Raw genomic sequence first — 16,232 nt, 5'->3', positions numbered from 1 at the left:
CATGTTGGCCAGGCTGGTCTCAAACTCCTGACCTCAGGTGACCTGCCTGCCTCAGCCTCCTGAAGTCTTGGGATTACAGGTGTGAGCCACCGCACCCACTCTCATGGTTTACTATTTTAAGCTGGCTGTGGAAACTACTGCTCAAAAAAAAAGATTCCTTTCAAAACATTATTGTTCACTGACAGTGCACTTAGTTGCCCAAGAGCTCTGATGGAGATGAACAAGGAGATTAATGTTATTTTCATGCTTGCTAACACAACATTCTGCAGCCTGTGGATCAATGAGCAATTTCAACTTTTTTTTTTTTTGAGATGGGGTCCTACCCTGTCACCCAGGTTGAATGCAGTAGTGCAGTCTCAGGTCACTACAACCTCCACCTCTGAGGCTCAAGTGATCCTCCTACCTCAGCTTCCCCAGGAGCTGGGACTACAGGTGCATGCCACCACACCTGGCTAATTTTCTTTGTATTTTTGGTAGAGGTGGGGTTTTGTCATGTGCCCCAGACTGGTCTCAAACTCCTGAGCCCAGGCGATCCACCCTGCCCTAATTTCAACTTTCAAATCTTATTATTTAAGAAATACATTGGCCGGGCGCGGTGGCTCAAGCCTGTAATCCCAGCACTTTGGGAGGCCGAGACGGGCGGATCACAAGGTCAGGAGATCGAGACCATCCTGGCTAACCTGGTGAAACTCCGTCTCAACTAAAAATTACAAAAAACTAGCTGGGCGAGGTGGCGGGCGCCTGTAGTCCCAGCTACTTGGGAGGCTGAGGCAGGAGAATGGCGTGAACCTGAAGGGCGGAGCTTGCAGTGAGCAGAGATCTGGCCACTGCACTCCAGTTTGGGCGACACAGCGAGACTCCGTCTCAAAAAAAAAAAAAAAAAAAGAAATACATTTCAGGCCGGAATGGTGGCTCATGCTTGTAATCCCAAATCCCAGCACTTTGGGAAGCTGAGGCGGGTGGATCATCTGAGGTCAGGAGTTCAAGACCAGCCTGGCTAACATGGTGAAACCCCATCTCTACCAAAAATAAAAAAATTAGCCAAGTGTTGCGGCACACGCCCATAGTCCTGGCTACTTGGGAGGCTGAGGCAGGAGAATCGCTTGAACCCAGGAGGTGGAGGTTGCAGTGAGCCAAGATCACACCACTGGACTCCAGCCTGGGCAACAAGAGTGAAACTCTGTCAAAAAAAAAAAAGAAAAAAAAGAAAAAAGGAAAAAAAAAAAGAAAGAGAACAGAAGAAAAGAGAGACATTTCATAAGGCTATAGCTGCTATAGCAAGTGATTCCTCAGATGGATCTGGGCAAAATAGTTTAAAATCCTTCTGGAAAGGATTCACCATTCTAGATGTCACTTAAAACTTTCACGATTCATGGGAGGAGTCAAAACATCAGCATTAACCAGAGTTTGGAAGAAGCAGATTCCAACCCTTATGGATAACTTTGAGGAGTTCAAGACTTCAGTGGAAAAAGTAACTGCAGATGTGATGGAAATAGAAAGAGAACTAGAGCCTGAATTTGGCTGAATTGCTGCAATCTGATGGTAAAACTTTAATGGTTAAGGAGTTGCTTCTCATGAATTAGCAAAGAAAGTGGCTTATTGAGAAGGAATCTACTTCTAGTGAAATTGCTGTGAACATTGTTGAAATAACAAGAAAAGATTTAGAATATTACATAAACTTAGTTGATAAGGAAGTGTCAGGGTTGAGGATCGATTCCAATTTTAAAAGAAGTACTACTGTGGGTAAAATGCTGTCATTCTTCTGATAGACTGAGAATATTACTCTACAGAGATCACCTACCACAAGGACAAGGGACTTCAGTTACCAGGGACCCCCAAACTACCTGGTACCTTTCATTGGTTGGTTGATTGATTGATTGATTGGCAGGGTCTCATTCGGTTGTCCAGGCTGGAGTGCAGTGGCACAATCATAGCTCACTGCATCCTCAAACTCCTGGGCTCAAGGGATCCTCCCACCTTATTCTCCTGAGTAGATAGTACTACAGGCATCTACCACCACAATCAGCTAATTTTTAAAATGTTTAGTAGAGATGGGGTCTTGTTTTGTTGCCCTGGCTGGTCTTGAACTCCTGGGCTTAAGCAATCTTCCTCCCTTGGCCTCCCAAAGTGCTGAGATTATAGGTGTGAGTCACTGAGCCTGGCCTTGGTATCATTTTTTAGTAGTAGTTCAAGCAGTGTTGTTTCCATTTTTCTAGTATTGAAAAAGAAAGTGAATTCTTTTTTTTTTTTTTTTTTTGAGATGGAGTCTCACTTTGTTACCCAAGATGGAGTGCAGTGATGTGATCTTGTCTCACTGCCACCTCCACCTCCCGGGTTCAGTAGGGACCACATGGCTCCCTATTAAGACAGTAAGCTTTCCCAAGTCCACTTTCTACACTGACATCCACCCACAGCATGACCCATCCTGTATACATTGTCCCAAGGCCTCATGGAGGGAGTGCTCCCTACTGTTAGTCTCCAAATGCAGCCCAGGAAGTCACCCCCTGCTAAGGTTACCAGATAAAATGGTGCGTGGGCATACTTACACTAGAAAATAATTCGTTGTTTATCTGAAATTCAAATTTAGCTGAGCATCGTATGTTTTGATTTGCTAAATCTGGCAGACTTAACCCCCTGCTATAGTGCTGTTTCTTTCAACTCTCCATGGCCCTGGCTCCTGGTTGTTGACACTGTTCTGAGCTGTTCCTTAGCATCTGAACCTGGCTTCTTTCCATGGGCCTGAAGGGCTGGTGTCCACTTGCATTCTTGCCACATCCATCCTTCCCTTTCTAGCAAGAGAATTTTTCCATGTATAGATCTCCATGTTGCAGGTTAAGAATTTCCGGGCCCTCTCAGGTCCCTTAACTGTTGTCTTTCATGGACATTTAGAACTCTCCACAGACAGGGCGGAGCTTATAATAGCTGAGATTACTCTGGTCTCCCTCCTAGATACTCTGCCAAGAGACCTACCCCATGGAGCCATCGGGTTCTTGTCACAGTTTACAGTACAAAGCTTGCTGTTAAAGTTGACAGTGCTATCCAAGTTCAATTCCTGATTAGTTCTTCACCAAGCAGAACCTACCCAGTGACAATCCCTAGGCATAACTAGGATGAAAGAGGACCAAATGGGAACGGCAGGGATTTTGAAGTCAAACGGGGCTGAGTTTGAATCTCAGCACTGGCCCTTATTACTAGGGGAGTATTAACCCCTCTGGATCCTAGATTCCTTGTCTGTAAAATGAGTAAAATTACCTTAAAGTACAATCATAGTCCTACCTTGTTAGGTTGCTATAAGGATTAGAGAGAATGAAGATGGAGTACCTGACACAGAGTACTCCACTAATGATGATCCGTTGTGTCATACCCATCTTTACTGCTTTCAAAAGAGTGATACAGTCTTTATTATTATAATTTAAAATAGCTGTATTAATGCTTCTCAAACATGTCTGTGAAATGTGACCTTTTTGAAGCATGAAGTTCAGGTTACCTTTAGGAGGATTTGTCATTCTTTATTTGACTTTGGTCCTTTGCTACATAGCTAGTCAGTGTCACACAGAGAATAGTATGGGCCAGTACTTCTACATAAGATTTAAGGAAGATGCTTAATTAAGCAATAGCTGGCTGGGTGTGGTGACTTACACCTGTAATCCCAGCACTTTGAGAGGCCAAAGTGGGCGGATCACTTGAGGTCAGGAGTTCAAGACCAGCCTCGCCAACATGGTGAAATGCTGTCTCTACTAAAAATACAAAAATTAGCCAGAAATCACTTGAACCCGGGAGGTGGACGTTGCAGTGAGCTGAGATCGTGTCACTGCACTCCAGCCTGGGCAACAGAGCGAGACCCAATCTAAAAAAATAAAACAAACAAAAAAAAGCAATAGCCACATTATTAGAAGCCCTTCAATGTCCCCAGTCTGTGAGGTAGAAAAGTAATTGCAGCATCAGGAGAGTAGAAGATTTCTCCAGACTGGTTCCATAGGAGAGAGAGAAACAGACTCTGCCAAGGCAATCTTCTGGCCTGTGAGTGGTATCCTTCCCTCTCAGTCATCAAGGAGGCCCCACTGCTACTCAAAAGCGACAGGAAAAGTTGTCAGTTATCTTGGGATTATAGTTTTGTGTTTCCTTGAGGGTGATCAACTCTTTCTTCCTTTTAGGTTTCTTTTTCTTTTTTTTTTTTTTAGAGAGAGTCTCACTCTATTGTCCAGGTTGGAGTGCAGTGGCGCCATCTTGGCTCACTGCAACCTCTGCCTCCCAGGTTCGAGCGATTCTCCCTGCCTCAGCCTCCTGGGTAGCTGGGATTACAGGTGTGTGCCACCCACACATGGCTAATTTTTGTGTTTTTAGTAGAGATGAGGTTTCACCATGTTGGTCAGGCTGGTCTCGAACTCCTGACCTCAGGTGATCCACCTGCCTTGGCTTCCCAAAGTGCTGGGATTACAGGCGTGAGCCACTGTGCTCGGCCACATTTCTTGAACACTCAAAGTAACTTAAGTCACACATATTTACGAGGAGTCAATGATGAAAGAGAGGTCCATTGGAAATAAGGTAACATTATTTCCATGAACATTAAATGCGGGTGATACAGATATTAGTAAAAGTCTTTTTTTTTTTTTTTTTTTTGAGATGGAGTCTCGTTCTGTCACCCAGGCTGGAGTGCAGTGGCACCATCTCGGCTCACTGCAACCTCCACTTCCTGGGTTCAAGCGATTCTTCTGCCTCAGCCTCCCGAGTAACTGGGACTACATGTGTGAGCCACCACGCCCGGCTAATTGTTGTACTTTTAGTAGAGACAGGGTGTCACCATATTGGCCAAGCTGGTCTTGAACTCCTAGACCTTGTGATCCACCCACCTCGGCCTCCCAAAATGCTGGGATTATAGGCGTGAGCCACTGCACCTGGCTAGTGAAAGTCATTCTATATCCACTATTGACTCCATAAATTTTCTTTCTTTTTTTTAAATAGTGACAGGATCTTGCTCTGTTGATTAGGCTGGAGTAACATTCAACTCCTGGGCTCAAGTCGTCCTCCCACCTAAGCCTCCTGAGTAGCTAGGATTACAGGCATATGCCACCATGTTTGGATAATTTAAAATTTTTTTTCCCATAGAGATGTCGCATACAGATGGGATCTTGCTATGTTGGCCAGGCTGGTCTCAAACTCCTGGCCTCAAGTGATCATCCTGCCTCAGCCTCCCAAAGCATTGGGATTATTAGGTATGAGCCACTGCGCCGAGCACTCCTACAAATTTTCATGTGTGGATGTGAAATCACCTGACTCCCTAATAAGCCCAATGGTTGAAAATTTAAAGGTTAACATATTTATCAGAAATGAGAAAATAGGCCAGATGTGGTAGCTCATGTCTATAATCCCAGCACTTTGGGAGGCCAAGGAGGGCGGATCACCTGAGGTCAGGAGTTTGAGACCAGCCTGACCAACGTGGTGAAACCCCGTCTCTACTAAAAATAGAAAAAAATTAGTCAGGTATGGTGACCTGTGCCTGTAGTCTCAGCTACTTGGGAAGCTGAGACAGGAGAATTGCTTGAACCTGGGAGGTGGAAGTTGCAGTGAGCCACTGCACTCCATCCTGGGCGATAGAGCGAGACTCCATCTCAAAAAAAAAATTATATTATGTATAATAATATATGTATAATTTGTGTTATTACATTATATATGTTATATATTATATATAAATAATAACATTATTATTAGAGAGTCCATCATATGGTTGAGAAAAACATAGCTAATATTTATTGTGCATTTATGGTGTGCCAGGCCCTGTGTTGAATGTTAGATGCGCTTTCTCAATAATGTGTTTATTATTCTGCCCCAGTTACAGTTGAGGAAATAGGCTAAGGAAGGTCGGTAAGGAAGGTAACTGACCAGGCTGGCAAGTGGCCAGGGCTGGAACTCCAACCCTGAATATGCTCAGTAGCCCAGGCTCTGCTGTCCATATAATTCACAAGCATTTATTCAACTAAGATTAGTCACAGACAGTTATCAGAAATTTACCTTTAAAATCTTAAAAATGGCCACACTTAATTTTTTTCTTTCTTTTTTTTTTTTTTGAGACAGTCTTGCTCTGTCTCCCAGGCTAGAGTGCTGTGGTGCCATCTTGGCTCACTGCAACCTCCACCTCCCGAGTTCAAGTAATTCTCCTGCCTCAGCCTCCTGAGTAGCTGGGATTACAGACGCCTGCTACTGTGCCTGGCTAATTTTTGTATTTTTAGTAGAGACAAGGTTTATCATCTTGGCCAGACTGGTCTCAGACTCCTGACCACCCGCCTCAGTCTCCCACTCGGCCTCCCGAAGTGCTGGGATTACAGGCATGAGCCACCACGCCCAGCCTGATCATATTTTTACCTATCAAGAATCGGTCCATTTTTCTAGAGTGTCATATAAATATACTTATAACCTCACAACAGGTTGCTGAAATTGATAAATATATATATATCTCAAAGATTATAATGCATAATGTTAAAAGCTGCAGTAATTTTCAAAGAAAGTACTGCCTAGATACAAGAATCCTCCAGTAAGGAAGGTGAATAACCACCCATTTGCCATGAATCAGCAGTTAGCGTATTAGTGGTGCTTCACAAATACTTTTTTGTCATCTTTGAGGTGTAGAAGGACTGCTATTCCATAGCTCCTAGAGAGATGAAGCGGCCAGGATAAACTCAGAAGCCCAGGGAGCCACAGCCATAGGATCCCAGAGCTCAGTTGCTCTGCTCCCCTGGAATGTGTTTTTCTTTTTTTTTTTTTTTTTTTTTTTTTTTTTTTTTTTGAGACGGAGTCTCGCTCTGTCGCCCAGACTGGAGTGCAGTGGCCGGATCTCAGCTCACTGCAAGCTCCGCCTCCCGGGTTGACGCCATTCTCTCGCCTCAGCCTCCCGAGTAGCTGGGACTACAGGCGCCCGCCATCTCGCCCGGCTAATTTTTTGTATTTTTTTAGTAGAGACGGGGTTTCACCGTGTTCGCCAGGATGGTCTCGATCTCCTGACCTCGTGATTCGCCCGTCTCGGCCTCCCAAAGTACTGGGATTACAGGCTTGAGCCACCGCGCCCGGCCGGAATGTGTTTTTCAAAACTGCAGAGTGAGGCTGAAGGGCCAGCACACTGGACCCAGGCTTATGAAATGGACAAGAACAATGTGAAAGGGACTGGTTCTTTGCAGGTGCTCGTTACATGTGGTTTTCCCCTTCTCTTATTCAATAAATAGCTATTTGGTTTGTGTCAGCTCCTATTTATTGCTACATTAGAAAATAATAGCATCATTCCCACATACAGCATCTATGAGTAGAGCTGACAAGACCAACATAGGGCAACAGTGCTTTCTGTGGCATTTGCATAGAAAGTGCACCCTTCGAATAGGCAGTATGCCTGGAGCTGTTTGGAGTTTAGCCTGAGACTCAAATCTGCCAAAGTCTTTTCTTCTGAGAAAGCTACCCTGTTTGTGATTGCTATATTCCAGTTTATGTGACAGCCATTTTTTTGTTTCCTAGCAGTCCACAGACACATCATTGGAAATTGTGGTTTGGAGCATCATTTAAGGGTTTTTAAATTTTTTTTTTTTTTTTTTGAGACGGAGTCTTGCTCTGCCGCCCAGGCTGGAGTGCAGTGGCCGGCTCTCAGCTCACTGCAAGCTCCGCCTCCCGGGTTCACGCCATTCTCCTGTCTCAGCCTCCCGAGTAGCTGGGACTACAGGCGCCCGCCTCGTCGCCCGGCTAGTTTTTTGTATTTTTTAGTAGAGACGGGGTTTCGCCGTATTAGCCAGGATGGTCTCGATCTCCTGACCTCGTGATCCGCCCGTCTCGGCCTCCCAAAGTGCTGGGATTACAGGCTTGAGCCACCGCGCCCGGCCAGGTTTTTAAATTTTTTAATACTCACCTGGTTTAAATGACACTGCTCTTCCGTTTATCATCTTCAGTATAGCATCTGTTTTTTATTCATCTTGTATCTGTACTTTACCTACTAAAGTAGGGGGCCATTATTCAATGAAATTATCATGAGAATCATTTCAAAACTTTACCACTTCAGTTTGTTGGTGGTGATTATATGGAACAGACCCCTCAGATATTGTTGATGATTGTATAAATTGATAAAACTCTTTTGAAAGCAATTTGCAAATGCATCAAGAATCATGAGCAGGCCGGGCGCGGTGGCTCAAGCCTGTAATCCCAGCACTTTGGGAGGCCGAGACGGGTGGATCACGAGGTCAGGAGATCGAGACCATCCTGGCTAACACAGTGAAACCCCGTCTCTACTAAAAAATACAAAAAACTAGCCGGGCGAGGTGGCGGGCGCCTGTAATCCCAGCTACTCCGGAGGCTGAGGCAGGAGAATGGCGTAAACCCGGGAGGCGGAGCTTGCAGTGAGCTGAAGTCTGGCCACTGCACTCCAGCCTGGGCGACAGAGCAAGACTCCGTCTCAAAAAAAAAAAAAAAAAAGAATCATGAGCATATTCATACTCTGAGCCTATAATTCAGCATCTAGAATCTAAACCAAGGAAAAATAAAAATATAGAAAATGTATGTCTAATGGTATCTATTGCAGATTTATTAATAGTGCAAAAGTATAAACAAATAGACATATGATTAATATATTTTAGTAACCCCCAAGTGAAATAGCCTGCCATTAAAATGCTATCCTTAATAAGTTTTATAAGAAATGTTTTTAAAAATGTTTTTAAAATTGTAATGTTGGCCAGGTGTGGTGGCTCACGGCTGTAATCTCAGCACTTTGGGAGGCCAAGGTGGGAGGATCACATGAGACCAGGAGTTCAAAACCAGCCTGTGCAACATGGCAAGACCCCATCTTCACAAAGAAAAAAAGACATTGTAATGTGGGTTGGAGAAAATGAGATATAAAATTTTATATTTATTTTATGCTGGGAAAATTATATACAAGTATATACCCATATACCAGGATGGTGATATTATGGGTGATATGTTTTTCTTCCTACTTTTCCAAAATGTTTTAATGTGATTACATTATTTTTATAGTGGAAAGATTTTTAATAATTAAAAAAAATCATAAGTGCAAGTAGAACCATATGCCATTATGAGGAGAATTTTTAGAACTAAAGATACCAGGATACCTGGCCTGACTTACAGCCTAACAATAGGACACAGGGTTTGAACTTGAAACTATTCCCCCAAATCCAATACATACACATATCCATAGATAAATTGGCAATGATGTGTCTAAACCAAAAGTGATTTGGGTAACTCAAGTTTATCTGAGGGAACCCCTCCAGACATTGTGTTGGCAGGAACTCTGGCCACCCATGGTGCCATACATAACCCCAGTACAAGCTGTCAGGGAACCAAATAAAATTGATATACCCTCATGTGGCTCAAACAGTAAGTCTTTTCAGCAGTTGTTCTGCCCAGGAAACTTCTCTGTTGGTAGTGTCATCATTCTATACAAAGGCAAGTCTGGCCAGTCCTAACTAACAAATACCAGTACAAAGGCATTACAATGTCTTATCCATGATTTAGAAGCTTTTTGTTAGTGTTCAGATGACTACATTCTTCTACTTTTTCTCTCTCCCAGGACATTCACTCAACCTGTCCTGGGAGAAGAGCCTTCCTCCTAGTCCCTGCATTCAGCAGTGCATCTGGGGTGATGGTGCAGTGGAGAATGGCTCGTTATTAGTTTCTGGACACTGTCTCTCTCTCTCTCTCTCTCTGTTCTCTCTCTCCCTCTCTTATTGTATAAACTCCAAATTAAGTTTTAATAAAAAGATATTGGTGAATATCTTGAAGATTCATTCATTCATTTGGTCATTTCTTCATTTATTAAAGGATTCATTAAAACAAACATAATAGGCTGGGCACAGTGGCTCACGCCTGTAATCCCAGCACTTTGGGAGGCCAAGGTGGGTGGATCACCAGAGGTCAGGAGTTCAAGACCAGCCTGACCAATATAGTGAAACCCCGTCTCTACTAAAAATACAAAAATTAGCTGGGCATCATGGTGTGCGCCTGCAATCCCAGCTACTCAGGAGGCTGAGACAGGAAAATTGCTTGAACCTAGGAGGTGGAGGTTGCAGTGAGCCAAGATGGCACCACTTCACTCCAGCCTGGGCAAGTAAGCGAGACTCTATCTCAAAAAATACAAACAAACAAAAACAAAACAACAGGCATAATTTATTACATACTGGAATTAAAGAACACAGAAAACCACCACCCTTCTTTCAGTTTATAGGCTAAATCAGGCTCACAGATAAAAATCTAAGGATCTTCGGCATGGTATTTCAGAAATTGCTGGGGAAGCTGGCAGGGTTGGGGAGTGGTAGTGGAAGTGGGGGCTGTGATGGGTATGCTTAGGACCTGTTAATAAGAGTGAGATGGGACCACGTGTTCCTTAGGGAGTAGGGCTCAGATGGGGGAAGGGGAGAGACTCTGGGAATTGCTGAAGGGAGTGGGACTCAGGGGAGTGGCCCAGGAAGGTCTTGGGAGGGCTGCTAACTACTGGTGAGCTGAGTTTAGCTTGAAACTTAAAGGGAGATTCAGAAAAGCGACAAAAGAAGACAAATGTCACATACTAGACAATTTTGCTTAAGTCTCTCTCTTGAGTGAGGGAACAGTAGGCTGCTGCTTTTTCTTCCTGAATCCTCCTAGGCAGTTTGGTCCCCTTTGGGTAGATCTGCAAATAGGGAAGTGTTCATGGCCCCCTGCCCAGGAGGCTTCCTAGGAATTTGTTGAGCAAATTTCTTTGATACCCGGGATTTGATATTTGCCAAGAGTCAGCCTGAGCAAATTCCTAACTGTTGAACATGAAAGCAAAATTCTCAGTCGGCCAGCTCTGCTAATTGCATCTTTCCCTAGCAGAGACTTACAGTAGTACAGGCTATTTCTTCATCCACTAAGCACATGCTTCTTGGCCTATGTGATGGTCTAGCCTTTGCATTCTTGCCTTTGAGAAGATTTCTAGAGAGTACCAGGCAAGATTCTTCTCCAGCATAGGAAGTGGGATGGCAAGAGGATGAGCTTTCCAGTTCTTTTTTGTCTGTATTAATTCTACTCCTCCCCTTCTAGGCTCTTCCTTTCTCTCTTCATCTCCCTTTCCCCCTCTTTTTTCTCTACCCTCTTACTCCCTATTCTGGCCAAATGGATTAGGGAGTGGGGAGGGAATGGTCAGGGCTGGGAAGTCCTTTCTTATTTTTCTTTTTATAGCAAATCCCAAGCTACCTTCATGGAAGCACATGGAAAATTACACCCCTGGGTTGCTGAGGCCACTTAATTTAAAAAGTAAGCCCAGTCTGGAATATATCAGTTGGGTGAAGTGTCCATCCCTGGTGAATGGTCCTTAGATGCCTGCCATGTCTTGGAGAAAAGCTAGGGCTCACAGAGTGCTGCTGCCCCTGCCTTGCACACATGTGCAAGGGTTGGTGGTGCTGGGGACCAGGCTTAGGTGGAAGGAAGGTCAGCCCTTCCAGAGGTGAATATTCTGAACCCAGCCTCTCTAACTCTAAATAACTTAAAATGAAAGATTTTGTCTGGGAGCAGTGTCTCGTGCCTGTAATCCCAAAACTTTGGGATGCTGAGATGGGAGGATAGTGTGAGGGCAGGAGTTCAAGACCAGCCTGTGTAATACAGTGTAATGGTTAATATTTGGTGTCAACTTGATTGAAAGATGCCTAGATAGCTGGTACAGTATTGCTTCTGGGTGTGCCTGTGAGGGTGTTGCCAGAGAAGATTAACATTTGAGTCAGTGGACTGGGAGAGAAAGACCCACTCTCAATGTGGGTGGCACCATCCAATCGGCCACCAGCATGGCTGAAACAAAGCAGACAGAAGAAGGTGGGATAAGATGACTTGCTGAATCTTCTGGCTTTCATCTTTCCTCTGTGCTAGATGCTTCCGGCCCTTAAGCATCAGACTCAGGTTCTTTGGCTTTTGGACTCTTGCAGTTACACCAGTGGTTTCCCAGGAACTCTTCAGCCTTGGGCCACAGACTGAAGGTTGCACTGTCGGCTTCCCTGCTTTTGAGATTTTGTGACTTGGACTGAGCCAACTGGCTTCCTTGCTCCTCAGCTTGCGGACGGGCTATCGTGGGACTTTGCCTTGTGATCGTGGGAGTTAATTGTCCTTAATAAACTGCCTTTCATATATACATCTATCCTATTAGTTCTGTCCCTCTGGAGAACTCTGACTGCTGATACACATAGCAAGAAGAAAGACACATTGGAAAATAGAGAATAGGTCAAGAAAACAATCCACTCATAATCCCATTACCCTATCACTACCACTAGTAGCATTCCAAAAAGGTTTTCATTATTAATTCAGGTTGGTGCTATAGTGGGTACATAGGGTCAAGGGGAAGGTACCTGCAAAGTCTAAGTGAAGCAAAGACTATCCTTTGGGAATGAAATTAGGAAGAATTGTTGAGATCAGCCCTCTATAGCAATGGCCCAATCTATGAAACTGAAATAAATTTGCTGAGACATTTCAGCTTTCTCATCTGTAAAATGGCAATAATATTTGAATTCCCTCCTTTTCATATTTGTTGTGAGATTAAAATAAAATAATAGAAAACAACAAATTGTAAAGTCATTAGTAAATGAATGTATCCTACTGTGTCATGATTATCCAATTTATTTAAATGACATAGGCAATCAAATTTCATAATTCAGGATTTAAAAAATTATACTTGGGGCCTCTCAATTCCTTTCCTGTCTGATTTGGTGAAATATAAAAGGTAGGTAATTGGTAAATAAGTCTTGTTTCTCACAGGTTGTATACATCTGGTTAGAAATAAAATAAAGATATGGCAGACTAATGCCTATTTGTACGCGCTTTTAGAACTTCTCTACTGTGCTGTAGCACCATGAGACGATTAGTGTTAGTAACTAATGCTATGGAAGTATGAGAATAATAAAGTAATGGTGAAAATAAGAAGAATAAAGAAAAGTAGAATACTTATACTTTATTATAGTTTTGTGTTCTTTTTTCTAATTAAAAATTTTTTATTATAGTCACACTGAGAAACAGTTTATTAAAAAATGAAAACAATTCTTATCTTTTATTCTTTTTTTTTTTTTTTTTTTGAGACGGAGTCTCGCTCTGTCCCTGGGCTGGAGTGCAGTGGCCAGATCTCAGCTCACTGCAAGCTCCGCCTCCCGGGTTTATGCCATTCTCCTGCCTCAGCCTCCCGAGTAGCTGGGACTACAGGCGCCAGCCACCTCGCCCGGCTAGTTTTTTTTTTTGTATTTTTTTTTAGTAGAGACGAGGTTTCACCGTATTAGCCAGGATGGTCTCGATCTCCTGACCTCGTGATCCGCCAGTCTCGGCCTCCCAAAGTGCTGGGATTACAGGCTTGAGCCACCGCGCCCGGCCCAATTCTTATCTTTTAGAGACAGGGTCTCACTCTGTTGCTCAGCCTGGAGTGCTGTGGCATGATCATAGCTCACTGCAGCTTTGAACTCCTGAACTCAAGCAATCCTCCCACCTCAGCCTCCTGATTAGCTAGGACTACAGATGCACACTACCATGCCCGGCTAACTTAAAACTTTTTTTCGTTTGTTTTTTGTAGAGACGGGGTTTTGTTTTGTAGCCCAAGCTGGTCTCAAACTCCTGGCCTCAAGCAATCCTTTTGCCTCAGCCTGCCAAAGTGCTAGGATTATAGGTGTGAGCCCACCGCCTCCAACTTAGGTTTGTATTATAAAATTAACCTCAGGAGCAAATCACTGCTCCAGACTCTGTGAAACCATGTGATCTTAGTCTATTTTGTGTTGCCATAACGGAATACTTGAGACTGGGTGATTTATAAACAAAAGAGGTTTATTTGGCTCACAATTCTGCAGACTGGGAAGTTCAAGGGCATGGCCCTGGCTTCTGGTGAGAGCTTCCATGCTGCAACATAATATGGTAGGGAAGGTAGCACAAGTGAAGAGGGAGAACCTGAGGGATGTCTCAGCTTCATAAACAACCCACTCTCACTGGAGCTAATCCTTTCCCACAGGAACTTGCACCAAGCCATTCATGAGGGATCCTCCCCCATGATCCAGACACTTCCCACTAGGTCCACCTCTCAGCACCACCACATGGAGGATCAAATTTCAACATGAGTTTTGGTGGGGACAAACAAACCATGTCCCAGCCATGGCACATGTGGCACACCAAAGCAGAAACATAAACATATGAACAGCTGTTTTAGAGAAAGTCTGATTTCTATGCTGCCAGAAATACAAAGCAATGGTACTTATTCTGATGGATTCTTGAGTTATTTCAATCTTTTCCACATATTTCCTAAACGTCATTCCTTCATATATAATTAGATGGTCCTCAGGCTTCATCCCATTGGAGATCAGAGTCAAATCACTACGAAATGAGTTGAATTTCATCCTCCCAAAATTCACATGTTAAAATTCTAACCCATAGCACTTCAGAATGTGACCTGAATCAGAAATAGGGTCATTACAGGACAGGTGCAGAGGCTCACCCCTATAAAGAGACACAGGGAGAAGACGGCTACCTACTAGTCAAAGAGAGAGGCCACAGACAGATTCCCTTACAGTTCTCCGAGGACCAAGCAGCCCTTCTGACACCTCGATTTCAGACTTCCAGCCTCCAGAATGCAAGACAATACATTTCAGTTGTTTAAGCTATCCAGGCTGTTGCACTTTGTTATGGCAGCAAAAGAACACACCTTTCTTGTGGGAGATACTTATTTGTGATTAGTTCCAGAGGAAGAACTTCCTGAAGAAGGTGGGCAGGTCGGTGGGAGTTCAGTCCCTGTTGGCCTTCAGACTGCCAAGGCCCACCCAACACTTGAGATGGTTAATGACACCCATGTAAGGCCAGGAATTTGGGGGAAATGATTTCCCTCCATCTCTGGCACAGACTGATCCTGGCCTAAAGTAACTCACATTATGCTTCTTCTCTTGACCTACACTTGACTGCCATTCCTGAGACAAGACCAGCACATGGCCAGGCACAGTGGATGGCTCACACCTGTAATCCTAGCACTTTGGGAGGCCAAGGCGGGTGGATCACTTGAGGTCAGGAGTTTGAGACCAGCCTGGCCAACATGGTGAAACCCATCTCTACTAAAAATACAAAAAATAGCCAGGCATGGTGGTATGTGCCTGTAATCCCAGCAACTCGGGAGGCTAAGGCAGGAGAATTGCTTGAACCCGGGAGGTGGAGGTTGCAGCAAACCAAAATTGCACCACTGCACTCCAGCCTGGGTGACAGAGTGAGACTCCGTCTCAAAAAAAAAAAAAAAAAGAGAGAGAGGATTTTGTTCCATCAGAACTTCCTCTGGTCACAGAGTCAAGTCATTTGTAAACCATCATCACTTGTGCAAATCTGAAAACTGGGGACTCTGCAGAGGTTGACAAAGGACACAGGATGTGGACAGAGGAAGTTGTGATGAAGTAAAAAAATCCCTCAGTGAAATCAACCAAAGTGTCCATTTCTACTTTGATACTGTTACATGAGAGTGGAAGTGCAACTTATTTTATAGGAATACTAATTTTGTAATGAGTTTGCTAAGGTGTATGCCCTGCCTGCTGCTGATGGACCAGGGTTGGGGATACGGCCCTGAGACCAGCCAGTCCACTGGATAAACTGTGCCCTAGATGCCCTCCCTTGAACATTTTCACTTAGGTCTGCCATCATTCTGTGGATAAGAGGGACAGAGAGATGCCTTTTTTTTGTTTGTTTTTTTTTTTTTGAGACAGAGTCTCGCTCTGTCACCCAGGCTCGAGTGCAGTGGTGCGATCTCGGCTCACTGCAACCTCTGCCTTCTGGGTTCAAGCAATTCTCCTGCTTCAACCTCTCGAGTAGCTGGGATTACAGGCGCACACCACCACGCCCAGCTAATTTTTGTATTTTTAGTAGAGACAGGGTTTCACCATGTTGGTCAGGCTGGTCTCAAGCTCCTGATCTCATGATCTGCCCGCCTTGGCCTCCCAAAGTGCTGGGATTACAGGTGTGAGCTACTGCGCCCGACTGAGAGATGCCTTTTAAGAGAAAGCTAGGCGGCAGAAGACACTGCTCAGGAGAGAGAAGTGGAGAGGTGTAGCTGAAGAACCCCGAAGTACAGAAAGCAGAGGGGAGCCTCCTTTTCTATTACACCGTGGTCCCCTAAGGCACATCCTTTTGCCCTGTTTCCTGCTCTTTGAATCCAGCAATCCAAGATTGCCTGCTGTGTCCTAGTAATGCCCACTGCTGGCCCCACCCTCTCTGACCTGAGCTAGCTCAAGTGGATACCCGTTCGTTGTAAC

The sequence above is a fragment of the Trachypithecus francoisi genome, unplaced genomic scaffold (genome assembly GCF_009764315.1).
Source record: "Trachypithecus francoisi isolate TF-2019V2 unplaced genomic scaffold, Tfra_2.0 Lachesis_group5, whole genome shotgun sequence".
Taxonomy (NCBI): domain Eukaryota; kingdom Metazoa; phylum Chordata; class Mammalia; order Primates; family Cercopithecidae; genus Trachypithecus; species Trachypithecus francoisi.
The sequence above is the reverse complement of the archived record's forward strand: the minus strand, read 5'-3'. Positions refer to the sequence as shown.